Genomic DNA, 18,741 nt, shown 5'->3' with positions numbered 1-18,741 from the left:
GACTAGAAAGACACTTTAGAGTCATGGTTTGGAGTTTTAAATGCAAGCTTAAGACATTTATATCTTACCACAGAAGTCATGAAAGAGTCACAGAAACATTTCACCATTATTAAGACTACCTAAAAAGTCAGAGATAGATATTGGGGGCTTACCTCACTGGAGGTCTCACAAAGATCATTCAGTGTTGTGTTAACCTTTAAATAAATGACTATCAATGCAGATGGAGTCACAAGATTTCCATTTGATTCCCAATTCTGCTACAAGATACTTAGACTTTAAGTCCCTCAATTTACTCATTTGTAAAATAAGAGCATTAGATGATCTTAGATGAGATGGTCCCTTCCAACTCAAAATGCTCCCATGTAAAATACCCATTTTTTAAAATGGTGGTCTCACATGAACATAGCTCACCTTTCCATTGTGGCTGAGGAGACTATCATAAACTAGTCACTTCCTTGTGTGGAAGGAGACATGGAGCCACAGAGTCGGGGCTCCAGTAGCAAATTAGGCTGAGGATTTGTATGTTAAACAAGGTTAATTCCGTCCATTAGCTAAAGACATTTTCAAAGCAGCTGGCACCAGAGGATTGTGCAATTAGTGCCTTTGTATTAGTGGATGTAGGCTTTGGGCCAAAACTTAGAGAGGAGGGGGGATGAAATTTATACTCTCTTTATGATATCATCAAAAGTAAATGAATTATGAAAACAAAAGCACCAATATAAAGCTGCCAGTACTAATTATTGGGTAGGACAGAAAGTTCACAATAAACACTGAGAGAAAGATAAGAGTAGAGTGTGAGGCTCATTCTCATCTGGAGATGAATGTCTTAAGAGGCTGCTGTTTCAGTTTTCAGATAAACACCGTGTCCTTGACACCAAATGAATATCCCTCAGATCATAAGCTGTTTTGTTTTGATATGTTAGACTCAATGAAATCCCAATCTGGGTTTTAATGATATTGAGAAACTTGGAATCATGAATGAATATAACAGGACTTTCATTCATTCATTTTACATATAGTATATTCCCTTTTGAGTACAGCTTTGTGCTTGGGGCTGAGGTACATAAAAAGTAAGGCAAAGCACCAAACCTGCCCTCATTGAAGCAGATTATTCAATTCAATTCCAAGAATGTTTAAGTGGCTACTGTATATAGGGAACTCTGCTGGGACGGGGTGGGGGTGGGGGCTACAAACTTTGGATAAGACACACATCTGCTCTCATGAAACTTATGGTTTGGAGGTAACAACTATACAACTGTGGAAAATCCATGGTGCATGCATGAGGAGAAGTCTGTGTCCTGGATGAGTTGGGTGCCATGTGAGTTCTGTTTGGGGCACCTCTTATGGAGTATTAAACCTGTGTCCTGGCCACTTTCAATGCTTTGATATCTTGGTAAAGAGCATGCTTAAACAGATTCTTTGAGTTAGTCTCTGTATGTCTCCTCTTCCTTCTCTTCATGATAGAAACCTTCACTAAAGAGGACTGAATACTAAATAGCAATAGCTACTCACTCAATAGGCTTTAACAAGACTACTATCTTTTTTCTTTGGGCTCTCACTTTCTTCTACCTCTTTTCAGGATGCTCTTGAACTTCTGGAAGGAAAGAATTCTTCTTAACTTCCTCCCCTGGAAGCTTACATATGGTAGGTACTTACACATGTCAGCACAAGTATTACTGACCAAACCAAAAACTATGACTGACCCTTCAGCTGTATTTCTTTCAAAGCACAATTGAACAATAGTGATATTCAGATGGATGTTTCTAGCTTTGACAATTGCCCCATGAATTTGAGAATTCTGCAGTTATCAAAAGTTAAGGTTTGGGGAAGCTAGGTGGCGCAGTGGATAGAGCACCAGCCCTGGAGTCAGGAGTACCTGGGTTCAAATCCGACCTCAGACAATAATAACCTAGCTGTGTGGCCTTGGGCAAGCCATTTAACCCCATTGCCTTGCAAAAACCTAAAAAGAAAAAGAAAAAGGAAAGTTAAGGGTGACTAGTAGTAAAAGGTGCTTTCTTCAACTGTAACCTTCCTGGAGGAGATGACCTCTACCAGGAACATAATCCATGTATACCTAGCTGGCCAGAACATACAAACCTCGAGTTATTTACTTGGACACTTCAAAGTTGAGATGAAGTTGAAAAACCAGTTTCACATTTTGATATTTTGTGCAACAACCTTCCAGAAGATTATATTAAGATTAGAAATTTCTATATTATGCTTGAACCCTATATGTCTTTTATATTATATGAATTTCTTTTGTGGCCAAGGAATTAAATAACTGTCCTATATAGACTCTGGATATTGAGTATTTTTCTACAAGATTCTAGAAATCCTTTTTTAGGAAACCCTAGACATGAGTTAAATTTTTTTTAATTAAAAGATTACCCTCCTGGAAATCTTGAGGTGGGGATGTAATGAATTAGAGACAATGAGAAAAGACCTGACCCCTGTCTTTAGATTCCATGTTCCCTTAGGATTACACAGTATAATAAATGTGAGTATAAAGTCAGAGCAGATTAATGGCAATGGGCATCTTAGACCCTAATGACCTTGGGGTCATTGCCACAGTAATATACAAACTAATATACAGCCTTATATGATAAATTTTTGCTTTGATTTCCTTTCTTTTATTTTTAAGGCATCAGGTAATTCAATAATTTATAAAACAAACTTATTTTATCATCCTCCATTTCAATTCACACAGGGTAAGTCCCCAAAACTAAAAGAAAACCTGAAGAGGTAGGGACACAGGAAAACATGATCAAAGGAAGTGAGTTATGGGCAAAGTATTTATTCTTTTCTCAGTCCCAAGTGCAGGGAAGACAGAAAGTCTCAAATGTTAGACTGGAGTTAAGGAATAGACCACATGGGTCTTTGGTGTGCTGGTCTTCAGGAAATCTTAAGGAAAGGGATGGTGCTCAGGGATGGCTTTTTGAAAACACTACCCTCAGGGTTGACACACATGTATTTACTAGCTCTCTGCTTCTCTTCAGAGTTAGTCTAGACAATAAGGGGTCTAAACATTTTTGTAAAATTCTTAGCAAATTTGAAATGGTTATACGAGTATTACTTATTACTAATTATTAGATAATGATGGTAGTGGTTCTAATGGTAGTCATGAGATGATAAAATTTAAATTTATAATGTTTTGATGGATTTTCAGAACTTACTGAGATCCCAGGATTTGTGATTCAGAGAAACAAATGTTCTCTTTCGGGGATTCACATTCACAGAACATGTCAAAGGTATTTTTTCATCTGCTCTGCTATCTATCTCCATGACAACCCTGAGGAGATATCAGGGTCACATATTACCTCCCTTCCATACATGAGGAAACTGAAAACCCTGGAGAAATGTTCCCCTAATATTTGCATACCAAGCCAGCTTTCAAATCCATTCCATAGACTGTCATAGGATTGTCCAAAAGTGTGTCAGTTGCTTGTTACAAATCCACGTCATCCCAGAAAAGACACTTTCAAGTGCCTGGAGCTGGTAGATTAATAACATTCTTGCTCTACAGCTATCAGCTTGAAATGAAGGATAGAATAATGCAATAAGAGATTTTGAAGAGGGCAAAGGGAGTCTAATCAATATTACAACTGGGGATACGGAAAACAGGTAGTGTTACAATAATATGCTATTTTAAAAATATTTAGTAACAGCAACCAGTAGCTTTCAAAATATTCATTTGGCAAAATTTTCCCTCCTAACCACTCCTGGTTCAAACTAGTCTAGTATGTAGATACATTCTCAACATGTGAACATTCAGTTCTGATAAGTTTCAAATTGCTTAAGTGTTGGTGGAATGGTGGGGAAGGAATGAATCCTAAGGAGATCGTGTAATGTGGCATAAGAAAAAGAACTAGATTTGTCTCCTGCTTTTGTTCCTTACTAACAAATCAGGCTTGATTTTTGTTTATTTTCATTTTCCAGTTTTTGCTTGTTTTTGCTGATTCCTCAGTCTCATCCACCTTAAAGTTTCAATCCAACTCCATGCAACTCTTCCATGCTATCCTCTGGAATCCTATTCCATAAGCAACAAAACTATCCTTCATGTTAAATGTTTTTCTCTCCCAATCCTTCCATTTGCTAGTTCTTACTAAAACTTGGCTCAAATATGGACAAGTCCTAAGAGACCATCTTGTCCAAATCATTTTACCAATGAAGAAACTGAGCCTCAGAGTAAAGGTTAAGTAATTTTTCCAAGTTTACTAAAAGTAGTAAGGATCAGAAGTAGGATTTTAACTGAAGTCTCTAACTCCAGGACTATGGCTCAATATTATGAATGTGTTTGTACATAAACAAAGGACAACTGTGTTATAACCTTCCTCAGTCTGGATATTATATGTCTATTAAAAGAATATTTATAGTCATGCTAAGAGGATGTAGCCATTGAACTTGAATGAAGAATCTAACTCTGTTCCCATTTTTATTTTTCTAGATGATTCTCTTTAGGAAATTTAGTTCCTTCAAAATTTTGGAAATAATGTTCAGATAATTCCAAACCCAATATGACCTGCTCTTGCTTGTCCATTCTAGTAAAAAAGATAGTGTCATTTGGAATAAAACAAAACATTGCCAAACTCATTAATAGTTTCAAATTCATCAACTCTTAAAGGTAACTCAGTAAAAAGTAACAGGCATTTATTTCCTTACCCTTTTTCCTAGGCACCTAGTTTTAGGAAGGACATTGATGAAGTTAAAGACTATGCAGAAGATAGGAGTTGGGAAGGGAATTTATTAAGTATCTAATGAACCAGACACTATTCTAAGTCCTTTACAAATCTTATCTCATTAGGTTCTCATGCCTGGGAGGCAAGTTCTATCAGCTTCACAGTTTTCAGTGGCAAAAACTGAGAGACATTAAATGCCTTACAGTGGGTCATCAACTAATAAGTGTCTAAGACCCAATTTGAAATCAGATTTTCTTGACTCCAGGCCCAGTACTTTTACCCTATTGCTTCAGAAACGGTTCATTGCTAAGTTTTATGATGCTCTAAGAATTAGTTGAAGAATCTAGGTATGTTTCAAAGGGAAAACCTATGGATGAAGGACTAGATTTGTTTGATCTGTCCTCAGAGGGTAGAACAAGGAGTACTATGTAGCAGTCTGGGAAAAGTTTCTTAATATTTAGGGCTTTCCTCAGTAGAATAAGCCATGCTGAAGAGCTCTTAAATTCTCATCACCAGAAGTCTTAAGCAGAGTGTGGGGGGATCACATGTCAAAGTTGAAGAGAAACCTGCTTAGGTATGGTTTGGATCTAACAATAGCCATAGGCCTGTCCTCCTCTGACAATCTCAGATTCAGGAAGAACCTGGCATCCTGCAGCAAGTCTGTGGCTCCCCCCTTTTTAGAAGAGTCTGGAAGATGGAAAAACTTTTGAGTAAAGCAATTACCCTAGATAGTTAACCTACTCTCCCGAGCCAGACCTGATCATCCCTTCATATTACTGGATTGGAAGATCTTCTATATAAATGAAAGAACTGGAATATCTAAGGTCTCATAACTCAAAAGACCATGTAGACATGTGCTTAATCAAACATGCAACCATTTCAGCTATGTCCATTGATCTATGGTCTTAGAAATACAGAAACTAGTGCTGCTATTTTAATAAAGGACCAAAAAATAACCCATCCATCTTCATTTTATGAGCCTGTTTCCCTTTTTTTTTAAAGACTAGAAGACTTCTACGATTTCTTCTAGCTCTGAAATTCATTGTTTCGTTTAAACTAACCTACTAGGAAACTTCTCAGTTTAACTTGTGGTGTACATTCATCCTGGAATTACCAGAAATATTTTATGAATTGGTGAATACACATTCCTTGGTGTAGAAGAAAGAATGAGGAGAATGGTTTTCATTATGTAATAATTGTATTTATTTTAAACTCAAAATGTTTGATGAAAAACAAGCCAATAGTAGAAATGTAAATAAGACTATCTTCATAGTCCTTGCTTCTTTTTTTACATGTTTGATGTACATAGTGGTCTTAGAGTGTTATATTTTGCCTATGATCATTTATAGTTTACAATCATGAAAAACAAACAACTGTTTGTGGACAGATAAAACCTCAAATGACCAATAGAATCCAAGGCATATGGATAGAGAAAGTAAGAAGAGGCCAAGACCCACTGACTACATTATGTTTTGAAAAGAGAAGACCTAGACTCAAATATTCTTTCTAGTATTTGATACTTGTATGATTCTGTGAAAGTCGTTTTACCTCTCTTAAATTGTTTCTATCTATCAAATGAGGATAATATCTTCATGCCCTATCTCACTGATTTGTTGTAAGGAAAGTCATTTTAAACTTTGAAGTTTTATACAGATGGAGTAAAATTGAGCAAAACAGGAAAATGTTTCTTAATTTCCTCTTTTTTTTAGAGGGCTTCCAAGAAGATAGAAAAATTCACTCTTATTTCAGCAACTGTTTTCTTTGTTGTTTTCTCTATCAAAGGGTCTTGGGTTCATCTGTAAAGAGAGAATCAGACTGAATAGAGAAATCTAAACCAAGTAAATCTTCAGGAAAATTCTGTTTATTTTTCTCCAAACTATAATACAAAGGAATTACCTCTGAAAAGGTCAATTTTCTTATACTATGTAATTTTAAAAATTATTTACAATTGTCTAAAATCAATCTACTAAATCAACATAAAAAGAGTAAAATCCTACTGCAAATCCTTTAAAAGATTTAACCAATTAACCATTAGCAAGCAGCGGTAATGCTTTTATTCCATGTCCTCTTCCAGGACTTCATGAAGTTTCCCCATCTTTTTGGACTCCACCTGATCTTATTCTCTTGATTTTACCAAGTCTCCTTTTTCTTTTTCCCCCCTATTCTCATCTCAGTAATTTGGATGGAAAAATATCATACATTACATGTGTGAATAGGATTTTTTCAGCTCCCATCCTATGATCTTATGATCTGTTCTCACATAGTCATGCCTTCCAGTGATAATTGTTCATAGCAGATTCACCAAATAGCTAAGCACCAACTTTGTATAGAACATTATGCTTGATGATAAAGTAGACACACAAAGTAGCAAAGAAAATTGTGTTGCCCTCATAGAGTTTAAACTATACAGTACTGCGAAAAAAATGCTAACCTGGATAGTATCAATGTACAATTTTATCTAATAATTGCATTAGAGAAGAAAAAGATATAGCATTATATGAAGAAAAGAAAAGAAAAGAGGAAGGCAGAGTTTGTCCAGTCCACCATTTAAGTCGTACTTGTTTTCTTTAATTTCTACCTCACTCATCCCAGAAATACATGCATGATCTATGCATACATACATACACATAGAGCTTGGAAAAAAAGAGTTAGAATCTCAGAGCTAAGAAGAACCTCAGAGGTCTTGTGAATGAAAAATTCTTTTATAGTATTCCTGACAGATATTTGATTAACTTCCCTTCACTTGAAGATCACTTTCTTTTTCAGGTGGAGAGGATGGGCTGCTTATGTACAGCTAGAGGCAATCCGTTCCACTTTGGAACAGCTCTGAATGTCCAATTTTTGTTTACATCAGTTTGAGTCTGACTTCTCTGCCATTCTTAAACCATCAGTCCTGATTCTGCCCCTGAGACCAGGCAAACTTAATCACTCTCCTTTGATTTCCCTTCAATGCCTCGAAGACAGATGAATATCCATCCTAACATCTTCTATGCTTTCTTCAAATCCTCTTATGAGCTAAATCCCCAGTGACCCACACCTTCTCCAGTGCCCACTCTGGCTGATCACTGTCCTTTCTCAAAGGCCAAATTTAAACTCAAACTATCAGTTGGTACCTAGAGAAACTTGGCCAAACTTTTCTCACCTCTCCTCAAGCTAAAGGCTCTAGGTGAGATGGAAAGCTTGAGCTGCCAAGCCCAGCAACACAGTGGTGAGGAAGTGAATGGCTCCAGCAGCACCCTGCCCCAACAGAGCACTCTTTGTTTATTGTGCCTCAGCATCCTACCCAATAATTAGTATTGGCAGCTTTATATTGGTGCTTTTGTTTTGATAATTCATTTGCCTATGATGACATAATAAACGGAATATTGATTCAATCCCTTCTTTCCTTGGCTGGAGGCCCACATCAACTCATAAAAATAATAAAAGGGAAAAAAATAGCTAATTTCAATGAGCTGCAAGACAGCCAAGAGCTTTAGCATTGACTATTTTGATAACGGCTGAGCAGTGCATCTGTCATAGGTGTGATTGGTCCAAGGAGGAATGCCTGTCTACCTTCCTGCCTCCTTACTTGTCTCCTGCCTGCCACAAAGCATCATCTTAAGGAAGCCAGCTCTGGCTCCTGTAAGAAGCAGAACTGAAGCTGCAGACATTTAGGGTGGAGTTCTAGTCCCAGCCCTGAGGAAAATCTACCAGAAGCTTGTTGAAAGATGCAGTATCAAATGAATTGCTCGCTTCTTTGGGTTGACTTTGATATTTATTGGTTCAAATTGCCCGGGTGACTCACTCTTGCTCAAAGTTTTCATGGCCCATTTTCATCTTGACATATGTGGAAGCTGACGTGATGCAGGGTAATGACTGGTTTTACAGAGGATCAAACTGAAAAAGGAGAAGCAGGGCCTGGGATAATTATAGGAGAGCATGTATATTTTCACATAATCTAAAAAGGCAATTCATGAGGCTGATAATATGATAATGAAGTGAGCAGCAGTGCCAAAGAAGCTTAACTATCAGGAAGTTTTCTTTCTGGGGAAGGAAAGGCTGGAGGAAGGGGAGGGTTGAATTGACAAATAGCCATCCTGAATGTTATTGTTGTTTTATTTTTCCTCCATAAATGATTTGTGATAATGTAAACCCTAATCTAATTAGACTTCTCCTTCAGTTACCTTTGTTTTTGTCCTTTTCCAAAGCCCCTCAAGGATGATTTCTGCTTTGAAGTCAGATTGGGTCAGAGAAAGCAGATATTTTTCTTCATTCAGGTTCTTGGGTCTGATGCTCATTTCAGGAACAAAGTGGAGTTGGGCTTGATCTCAACTGGAGAAAGCTCAGGCACCTGGTAGACAGAATAGGAGAAATAGAATCCTGTTAGCCTCTTCCCACTGTCCCATGTCTTAACAGAAGTCCATTTTGTTGACTTAGCATCAGATAATTAGAGAACTCAGAACCACTGAAGAGCAACATCATTATCTCCATAACTTTCCACAAATTGTCCTCCACATATGGAATGGAAACCTTTCTTATCTCTGGGTCTTATGAGCCCTGAATTCAGGGAGCACTTTCTATATTTCATTGATCTTCATCACCTCAATGGATGATCATTTCTTCTTCCTGAATTACCCTTATTAATTTATCTATGCTTCTGTCAATTTTCTGGGTTGACTCCAAGAAATATTAAGGACCATGTAGTCTAATGCCCTGATTGATAGATGTAGAAACATAAGCCAAGGAAGATAAATGCATTTGCCTAAAATCACACAGGTTAATAAGTAACAAAGTCCAGGTCTCTGAATCTATCTTCATTTTCCTTACTTTTCTCTGCATTGGTTCATATTCTCTGCATAGCAGAAGACTCTCTTTGTCATTTCATTTAGTGTACTTATATTCCAGTATAATCATATAACACAATTTATTCAGCCATTGCCAAGTTGATGAGGATCTCCCCTGTGCCAGTTCCTTTCTTTCTAATCCACCCTTCAGGATTAGAAATTTTATTTTGATTTTTATTCTCTTCATAGTATTGTAATAATTTTTCTTTGTCATGGGAGTTCTGACTTTTGGCTACAATATTATTGGGACATTTTCTTTTGGGATTTCTTTTAGTATATGATCGATTATTCTAATAAATTTGACAATTTCATTTATAATTCATTGCAACAAGATGTCTGTTTTTTAAAAAAAAAACAAGGCAATGAATCTAATAATTCCTAAATTATCTCTTATTGACCAATTTTTCAAGTTAGTTGCTTTCAATATCAAAATTTCCATTTTCTTTCATTTTCCTCATCTCTCCAGTTTTAATGATGATGATTAATAAAGATAATAACAGCTAGCATATATATATATATATATATATATAGTGCTTATTATATGCCACACTTGGACTAAGCACTTTACAAATATTATCTCATTTGATCCTCACAACAATTCTGAGAGGTAGGAAAACTGAAGCAAACAGAAGCAGAATAACTTACTTGCCTAGGGTAAATGGACAGATTTTAACTCAGGTATTTCTGACTCCAGAGGCAGCACTTCATCTTCTACAACCATCTAGTTGCTCTTTAAGAATTGGGAGCTGGGGACAGCTAGGTGGCACAGTGGATAAAGCATTGGCTCTGGAGTCAGGAGGACCTGAGTTCAAATCCGACCTGAGACACTTAATGATTACTTAGCCATGTGAACTTAGACAAGTCACTTAACCCCACTGCCTTAAATAAAATAAAAAATAAGAATTGGAAGCTTATGCCAAGGGAAAACTCCCTCCCTTTCTTCACTTTTGGATTAAATTGCCTACCTGCTGACTTTTAGCTCCCAGAATTAGTACTCATGGATCTCTGAGGTTTGGAATGCTTGGTCTGGAGGACCCTCTATGCTGGTATTTTAGTGGGAAATGTTAGGACTTTTCAGTTTCTAGGAATGATTTAATTCTATCTAATTGTTGCCATACCTCTCTGATCTTTGATTCTCTCAAAGGCTGATGTGGGTTTACAAATACACCGAAGCTTTCTTATGGTGTCCCTTCTCTCTTGTTGTCTCTAGAAAGAGATAAACTCTGTCTATCTATCTTCTACCCTTTTTTGGTTGAACAGAAAGAATGTATACTTGTTTGTCTATTGCTAACTTTACTAAAATACTCCTTACTTGTTACTCATGGATTGCTAGCTGATTGTCTATATGTGTGTTGGTGGGAGGGCATGTATAGTCTATATACACACTTCTGGGATGAGAGAAGTCATTTACTCCAGTCTCTCATGCTTGCCTTGTCTATATTCAGTATGGTATGAATTTCAGTTATTGGCTGAAGAAGTAGGAGACCCAAGCATCCTGTCTCTTTGTTCGGCATCCACCTTAACTAGAAGTCCAAGTATCATCTAAGATTTCCATATTTAGAGCCTAAAGATCTGAGAATTGAATTCTAAATATGCTATTTTACTGACTAAATATCCTTGAGCAGATTCCTTAACTGTTCTGAGTCTCCATTCCTTTATATGTAAAATGGGGGTTAATAAAACTTGAAATACTTATGCTTGTGATTATTTTTAGACCAGGCCAGTGATTTCATGGTGAAGGGAATTTCTGATGAAGAAATTTTCTCTACTAAAGAAGATTGGCACCTGTTCTTCAACTTATAGTTTCATGCAATTACCTGGGGGTATAGAAATATTAAGTGACTTTTCCAGGGTCATTTTCCCAGTAAGTGTCAGAGGTAGGACATTTACCAAGATTTTCCTGACATTAAGGTTAATTGTCTATCCACACTGCCTCATGTGTATATGGATTGTTATTATAAAAATAAAAAATAATACTAGTCAATTATTTCAGGATTTTAAAACTCTAAAGGATGTTAGAAATAATTTAATCATTCCCTACCTCTATTTTTTGAGATACAAAAACCCAGATGACCTGTCCAGTGATTCATCCAGTAAACAACATAATCAAAACTCAAATGTTGTTTTTCTGATTCCAATCCTAGCATTCTTTTCTCTAAAATTCAATCCTTTCTGGAATTAAAGGAAATATGGGGTAAGCAGTAGAAAAGATGTTATTTCTAAGTGTAAAGGAGAATCAAACTGAAGAATATTAGACACCAGAGTAATCTGAATAAAGGAATCAATGTTAAAACAGTTTTCAAGTACAAAAAAATTATACTAAATTTTAAGGATATAGATAGAAAAATAATGATAATATTAATAGCTAGCACATATAGCTCTTGAAGTGCTAAAAACATTATATGTGTATATATACAAATACGTATTCACGTAAAATCTCATTTAATCCCCACGATTATCCCACTTCACAATGGAGGAAAGGTTAAGGGACTTGCCCAAGGTCACATAGTTAGTATTTGAGGTAGGATTGTAACTCAAGTCTTCCTCTTTCCAAGTTCAATACTCTATCCTTTTGTGTTTACTTTTCTCAAAGAGCTTCCCTCTAACAGGAAGAAAATCTATAGATAGAAAGTTTCAATAGCAAATAAAATGGAATGGTCTAAGGATATAACAACAAAAGAGATGACAATACATCTTTAACATCATGATGAAATCAAATCCACTTCACATATTGAACCATTTGATATTGCCAAGGAAGACTGAGAAAGATAGGATAGTCCTATGATTGACTGAGAGAACAAAATTTTCTCCAACTTATTCTAGAGATGTGTACGATCCTTCTAAATCTATTCATTCCATTGTCTTGGACTAAGACAACAAAACTCATGGAGTTTATAATTCATTTTTGAGTGACTTCATTTGTTTTCATTGTGCTGTTTTTTGACTCACCTCATCTTGAAATACCATCTGCTCACCCTCTGCCTCACCTTTAAACTCATTGAAGAAAATTGGAGGCCAATTCTAATGAATCATTTTGTTTCTTTTTTTTTGAGGGGGGGAGGGTTAACTCTGTTTGCTATTGGTTGCCATAATAATGTTAGTAACCACTAGTCTTAAAGCTACTTAATGAAGATTGGAAGAATTTCATGAGGCATGGTGATATTATTATTATTATTAGTTCCATTATGCTGATGAGGAAACCAAAGCATCACAAATAATGGATTAGCCCACTGCAAGTCATGCATTGGACTCTGGTTTAATTTTAAGTCACATAATTGTACGGTTCCATTTATGTTTACAGTCTCTCCCATCCTCTGGAAAAAAAAAATTGAATATTTAACTTGGAAGGGACCAAGCAATATGCATTATTAAAGGATCTTAGAACCCCAGAATGATACAACTAAGAGGATTTTTGGAACAAAGAGCATAGAATTTAAGAGTTAGATGGACCCACATAGTATAAAGCAGGGGTAAGGAAATTTTTTTAATGCTAAGGGTCATTTTGGATGCTAAGGGCATTTGGATATTTATAACAGCATTGGTGGGCTATATTTGGTCAAATGTTTAATTAATTTACCCTTTAAAAAATTTCTAGATTTAATGAATTTCAAATCTTGCCTCTGGTTGCCTTGGTAACACCAGATCAATAGTCACTCCTGGTACAGAGCATAATTCCAGAGATTCAAGGGATTTTAGAATAAGAAATATTATTGCTGGAGTTCATTTAAAACAGAAGTCATAGGTTTTTGGAGCTATAAGAAAGCTTATAATATAGAATACAGGATTCCAGTCCTATACAGAATCTTAGAACATTGAATATTAGAGATTGTAGGAACTTAAATATGATCTAATACATTCTTTTCAATTTAAAACAAGAACTTTAAAACCAGAAAGGGATGTAAATTGATCAAACTCACACAATACATTAATAGAGAAGACAGGAATAGAATCTAGGCTTCCTAATGAGCTCTTTCTCTCTCTCTCTGTCTCTGTCTCTCTCTCTGTCTCTATCTCTCTCCAACTCTATCTCTGTCTCTCTTTCTGTCTGTCTCTCTCTCTCTCCTTTTCTGTTGCTCTCTGCCTGTCTTTCCCTCCTCTCTCTGTCTCTGTCTGTCTGCCATTTGTCTGTGCCTCTCCTTTTTCCTCTCTTTCTTTCTCACTATGCCAAAGAGAAAATGTCTTGAATCAAAATTTGAAAGGATCTCACCAACCAAGAATCTTCTGAATGGTTACCCAAATTTGGAGAACTGACTTGAGAAATTCATTTTGTTTTAGAATATTTTATTTTTTTGATCCTCTCAAGAGATTATTTTTTGTACATGAAACTCTTGATCAATAAACTTCTTCCCTCAATATAAATCAGCAAGTTTTTTGTAACTTATAGTCTTTGAGTTGCTTTAAGTAGAGAGGGATTGAGTAACTTGCCTATTTTATTTAATCCTTATGTATCAGAGATTGGAAGTGATCACTATTCTCACTGACTCTAAGAAGATACTTCTTCCAATCCATAAGGCTTGCTGTCAGTCAAATCCTCATGCAACCAATTATTACATTCAATTATTTCTTGAAAATTAAATTGGAGCAAAAGGAGGTTCCTTTGCATTAGCCTTGTCATGCAAAGTTTCCTCTGTTCTCTCTCTGTGACATTAATTATAGGCCTTTATGTCAGAAGTTTCAAAAAAAGAAAGAGAAAAGAATTTCTTCTTATGGGTTTTGTATCTTCCATCTGTTGAGTTTAAATGCCACTGACTTCCTTGCATCAATGTAATATCACTGTACCTACATTTTACACACATAATTAACCATGTGTTTTTAAAATAGCAAATTATGCCTCTGCACAAAATGATAAACTCGATCCCAAGACAAATTGAATGAAGTTCTTCTGGAATTTTTCACTTCAATTAACTTGAAGGCCAACATATGTGATAGGTGCAAATCTCTGTGCGTTCCATGACCACAAGCAGGGATGTGGCAAAAGGTAAACCCAGCATTATGTCTTTACGTGCTCATTGGAGACACTTGTAATCATGTTTTATTAGTGGTGCCCTCCCCGGCATAATGAACTTTGATGGAATAATGAAGTTGCTCTGGCGCCTGACAAGGCTGGCTGGCTGCCTCACCAGTCACAGACCTCCCATGAGCACAATCAGCTGAGTACCAACTCTCAGCTCTAGCAGCAATGAGCCAGAAAGCCTGGCAAATTACCTTCCTTCCAGCTTATACCTTTCTTGTCATTTGCTTCCAGATTTATGAAAATGAATGCTCAAAAGGAATACTAGATATAGATATAGAGCTGACAGGCACCTTAGAGATCATCTGGTCCAACTCTCTCATTTTACAGATGAGGAAACTGAGACCCAAGTACTACAATGACTTATCTGAGATCACACAGAAAGTGTCAGAGGAAGAATTTAAATCCAGATCTTCTTATTCCAGAACCAGTACTCTGTTCACTGTACAACTTGGAATCACCCAGGAGTGTAAGCACTCATAGATTATAAAAATACTTGGGACCATATCTGTGGGAATGTCTGAGAAGATTCTTTTGGTCTGTTGCTCTAGAAGAAGAATACTCAAATGAAATTGTGACTTAGGTATTTAGTATTTAGATGCTAGTTGTAAGGAAGGTTTGAGATCATTACATTCCCACTCCCTTACTGGAAAAACTGAGGCCCAGAGAGGACAAGTGTCTCATCCAAAATGATACTCTTACCAACTAGCAGAGATAAAATTCAATCCTAGGTCCTCTGACCTCATGTACAATGTTTCTCCTACTACATCACACACAGGACTAGATGAATTTGTTTATAGCCGAATGTGTTGGGTGAGATCTAAAAGAAGATTTCTAATCCAGCCTTTGCCCAAGTTACAGCATGATATCCTTCTATAAGAAGTCACTAATACATTATAAGCAGAAACTGAAAAACTCATTTGACATTGTGTGTTTTGATTTGTGAGCATGTGCTTCAGAAGCATAAATGGAAAGATGCAACTTGATTCACATATATTCCATAGTGATGGAATAGTAGAAAAATCCAAAGGTCCTGAATTTGAATTATGTCTCTAAAACGTCATTCACCCATCTTTGTACCTCAGTGTCCTCTTCCATAAATAGAAATGTTGGACAAATGATCTCTATATATTTCTGTCTAAATTCCATGATCATATACAACTTAGGCAACCGTTGCTTGACTCTAATGGAAAGTGGGCCCTGTCAGAGGCTAACTGAAATGCAAATGTAATTGTTGTTAATGGTAATGATAGTTTGCCTATATGGAATATATAGCTCCTTTCATCCAAGGATCTCAAAGTCTTTCATAAGCATTCATTAATTCTCTCAACATGTCTGTGAGGCAAACAAGTAAAATTATCAACCCCATTTATAGCTGAGGAAATGGAGACACTAGGAGGTGAAGTGTCTGGCCTGGGGCCACTTGATGTAGGGAGGCTGGCTGACTCAGGCTCAGTATCCTCTCAAACTTTGGAGAAGTTCCTGTTTCATAGGAGATTCCATTAGATTCCACAGTGACAAAGTCATCTGTCACTTCCAGTTTGGGCTGAAACAAGAGAAGTAAATTGATTAATGAAGCTACCAACTGAACAGTTTTAATAGTAGCTATTTTAAACACATACATATAAAGAAATCATGTGAATTTGAAGTGTGTATGTGTGTGTGTATATACATGTGTATGGTGAGAGGCGTTTTGGCCTATTGATAGAAAACTGACCTCGGGGTCAAGATGTGAGTTCAAACCTTGCCTCTGACCCATACTGGCTATGTGATTCTGAGAAACTCAGTCTCCCATTTCTCTTAGCAGCTCTTTAAAAGACTTTAAGTTGAGGAAAAGGCATCAATTCATATTTACATTTTCCTTATCTGGGAGATCTGAAATCATCAAAATCATATGGACAGAACCTAACCATATATCATTATTTCATTGACATAAGGAATTTCTAGATGTGTAAACTATCATAGTTACTAAAGCTTAAAACTGCAATAAGATCTTTGGGAATAATATACATATATACACAGATATTTATGCAGATAGATGTAGACATAGATATAGATATGATATAGATATAAGACATATTGATCATGCACATAAGATTTTTTACTTTATCTTTGCTGCATCCTCATTCTCTGACAATTTTGCTTCATAAATGTTACTCTTGATTCTCAAACACATCCTCCTGATGGTGAATTCACTGATAGATTATGTTTCTGTACCTATGACCAACCCTAGCAAAATTTAGAGGTTTATCACGAAAAGTTGGTTTCAAAAAGATTTTTTTCAACCACAATAATTCATGAAAATGGTAACAAACTTTAGAGGTATTGTGAAGGATATTAAGAAACAAACAAAGGCAGTAGATGGATCCCCACCTCTGGAGCCAGAAGGACCTGAGTTCAAATTTGATCTCAGACAATTGACACTAGCTATGTGACCCTGAGCAAGTCTCTTGACCTGTCTCACACACAAAAAAGAAAAAACAACAATCATACTTATAAGAAAATTAATCCTTGAAGTGTTAAAGCATATTCATTTTTCTATTTTTTGAACAAGTAATTATTCAACATCTACTTGAATACAACACTGAGGGAAAGACAAATATCAGATGATATCATCACTGTCATCTTAGAACTTACATTCTAAGAGAGGAGAAAGGCACCAATCCTGATAATATGCAATATAGCACAGGGAAATAGAGACATAGGAAGAGAAAGTGAGAAAGGAGACAGAGACAGACAGAATGTGCTAAGTGCTAGAAATGTTCACAACTAGGAATTTGTATTCACTTCTAAGAATATAAATATAAGCAAGTTGCTGCCCTCAAGGAAATTATATTCTAAAGAAGAGAGACATTACTTGAAGAGGAGCTAGAAAAGGGAAAGAAATATAATTATAGCAGGTATTTGTATTGTCCCTTTAGGTTCATGAAGCACATTACATGGGTTGTTTCATTTGATCCTCACTAGGTAGGTATGATGAATTATTCACATTTACATATGAGGAAATTGAGGCTGAAAGTGTCCAAGTAACTTGTCCAAAGACATTTCTGGGACAGGATTTGAATTCAGGTACTTAAAACTCCAGATTCATTGCTCTCTAGAATCTTGTAGAACAAAGCAGTATTTGAAGTATGCGAGAAAGATCATTGTCAACAGTATGGGACGGGAACTGTTTTCTTGTAGAATGGGATCATTTTTATTGGATTCTAAAGCATAGAAAATCAGTAAGCAAAATAGGGGAGTCGGGTATTTCTAACAAAAGCCTGAAAGTAAAAAGTTCCAAACATGGTGTTTACAGTAAAAGAGGCTGTGGCTAGAAAGGTAGTGACCACACATCTTCAAAAAGGATTATGAACTTTAATTGGTAAGCTATAGGAGGTACAGCAGGGAAAACATTTGAGCTTAGAGACAGGAAGATCCAAGTTCAAATCTGACTTCAGACAATTATGTGACCCTAAACAACTAATTTTAACATCAATCTCTATTTCCTCATCTGTTCACTAGAGATTATAGCATTTACTCACAGGATTGTTATGAGGATGTAATGAAATAGCATGCATAGAGCACTCTGTAAATCTTAAAATACTTTATAAACACTAGTTATTATGAAGTATTAATATAAGAAACCATAGATCAAAGAGATGTCAAGATCAGATTGACCCCTGAAAAATATTATTCAGGAATGGTTATGGAGAATGGAATGAACTAGGAAAAACTAAAGGCAAGGGAACCTCTTGAAAGGTATTGCATTATTCTAAAGGGGTGATAATGAAGACATAGACTAGCTTACTAGAAGTAGGAATAGTACAATAATTTAAAAATGTTATTTATATGGTCCTAGCCATCATCATAGTGGACTATCCTTTTCTCTAAAGAATTCGCAAATGGAAAAAAAGAGGTCTGAAAAGGAAGAACAATCCTAGGCCTCCTCCCTACTCAGCATCTTTTTCTTCCCTCTCTGGATCTTTTAGGTAATGTTGTCCAGTGCCCTCAGGCTGCCTATCCCAGACCTGGACAGTAACTTTGTCCAAAATTTCTTTTACCTCCCCATAAAGTATTAAAGTCAGCTCTCTGTCACAGCAGATTTGATCAGTTCGTTTATACTGAAATGAGAATGACTGATAGCAATTTATTGCATTTGCCTTTCCAGTCCTCTGCATTTTAACAGGAAAATGAAGGAATGCTGTTCTCAGAAAATAGATCTTCTGGTACCAGTGAGAGAACAAGTGGA

General features: G+C 36.2%; 1 long non-coding RNA gene across 1 annotated transcript; it reads right to left on the bottom strand.

The window, feature by feature from the left end:
* Positions 1-6,404: 6,404 nt before the first annotated feature.
* LOC141517986 (uncharacterized) lies at positions 6,405-11,703 on the bottom strand. The gene is made up of 3 exons (XR_012477044.1): positions 11,541-11,703; positions 8,840-9,006; positions 6,405-6,472 (listed from the first exon to the last, which is right to left on the bottom strand). It is a non-coding gene; the product is annotated as an uncharacterized LOC141517986 (long non-coding RNA).
* Positions 11,704-18,741: the final 7,038 nt, after the last annotated feature.

Source organism: Macrotis lagotis, chromosome 1 (genome assembly GCF_037893015.1).
Source record: "Macrotis lagotis isolate mMagLag1 chromosome 1, bilby.v1.9.chrom.fasta, whole genome shotgun sequence".
Lineage (NCBI taxonomy): Eukaryota > Metazoa > Chordata > Mammalia > Peramelemorphia > Peramelidae > Macrotis > Macrotis lagotis.
The sequence above is the reverse complement of the archived record's forward strand: the minus strand, read 5'-3'. Positions and strand labels throughout refer to the sequence as shown.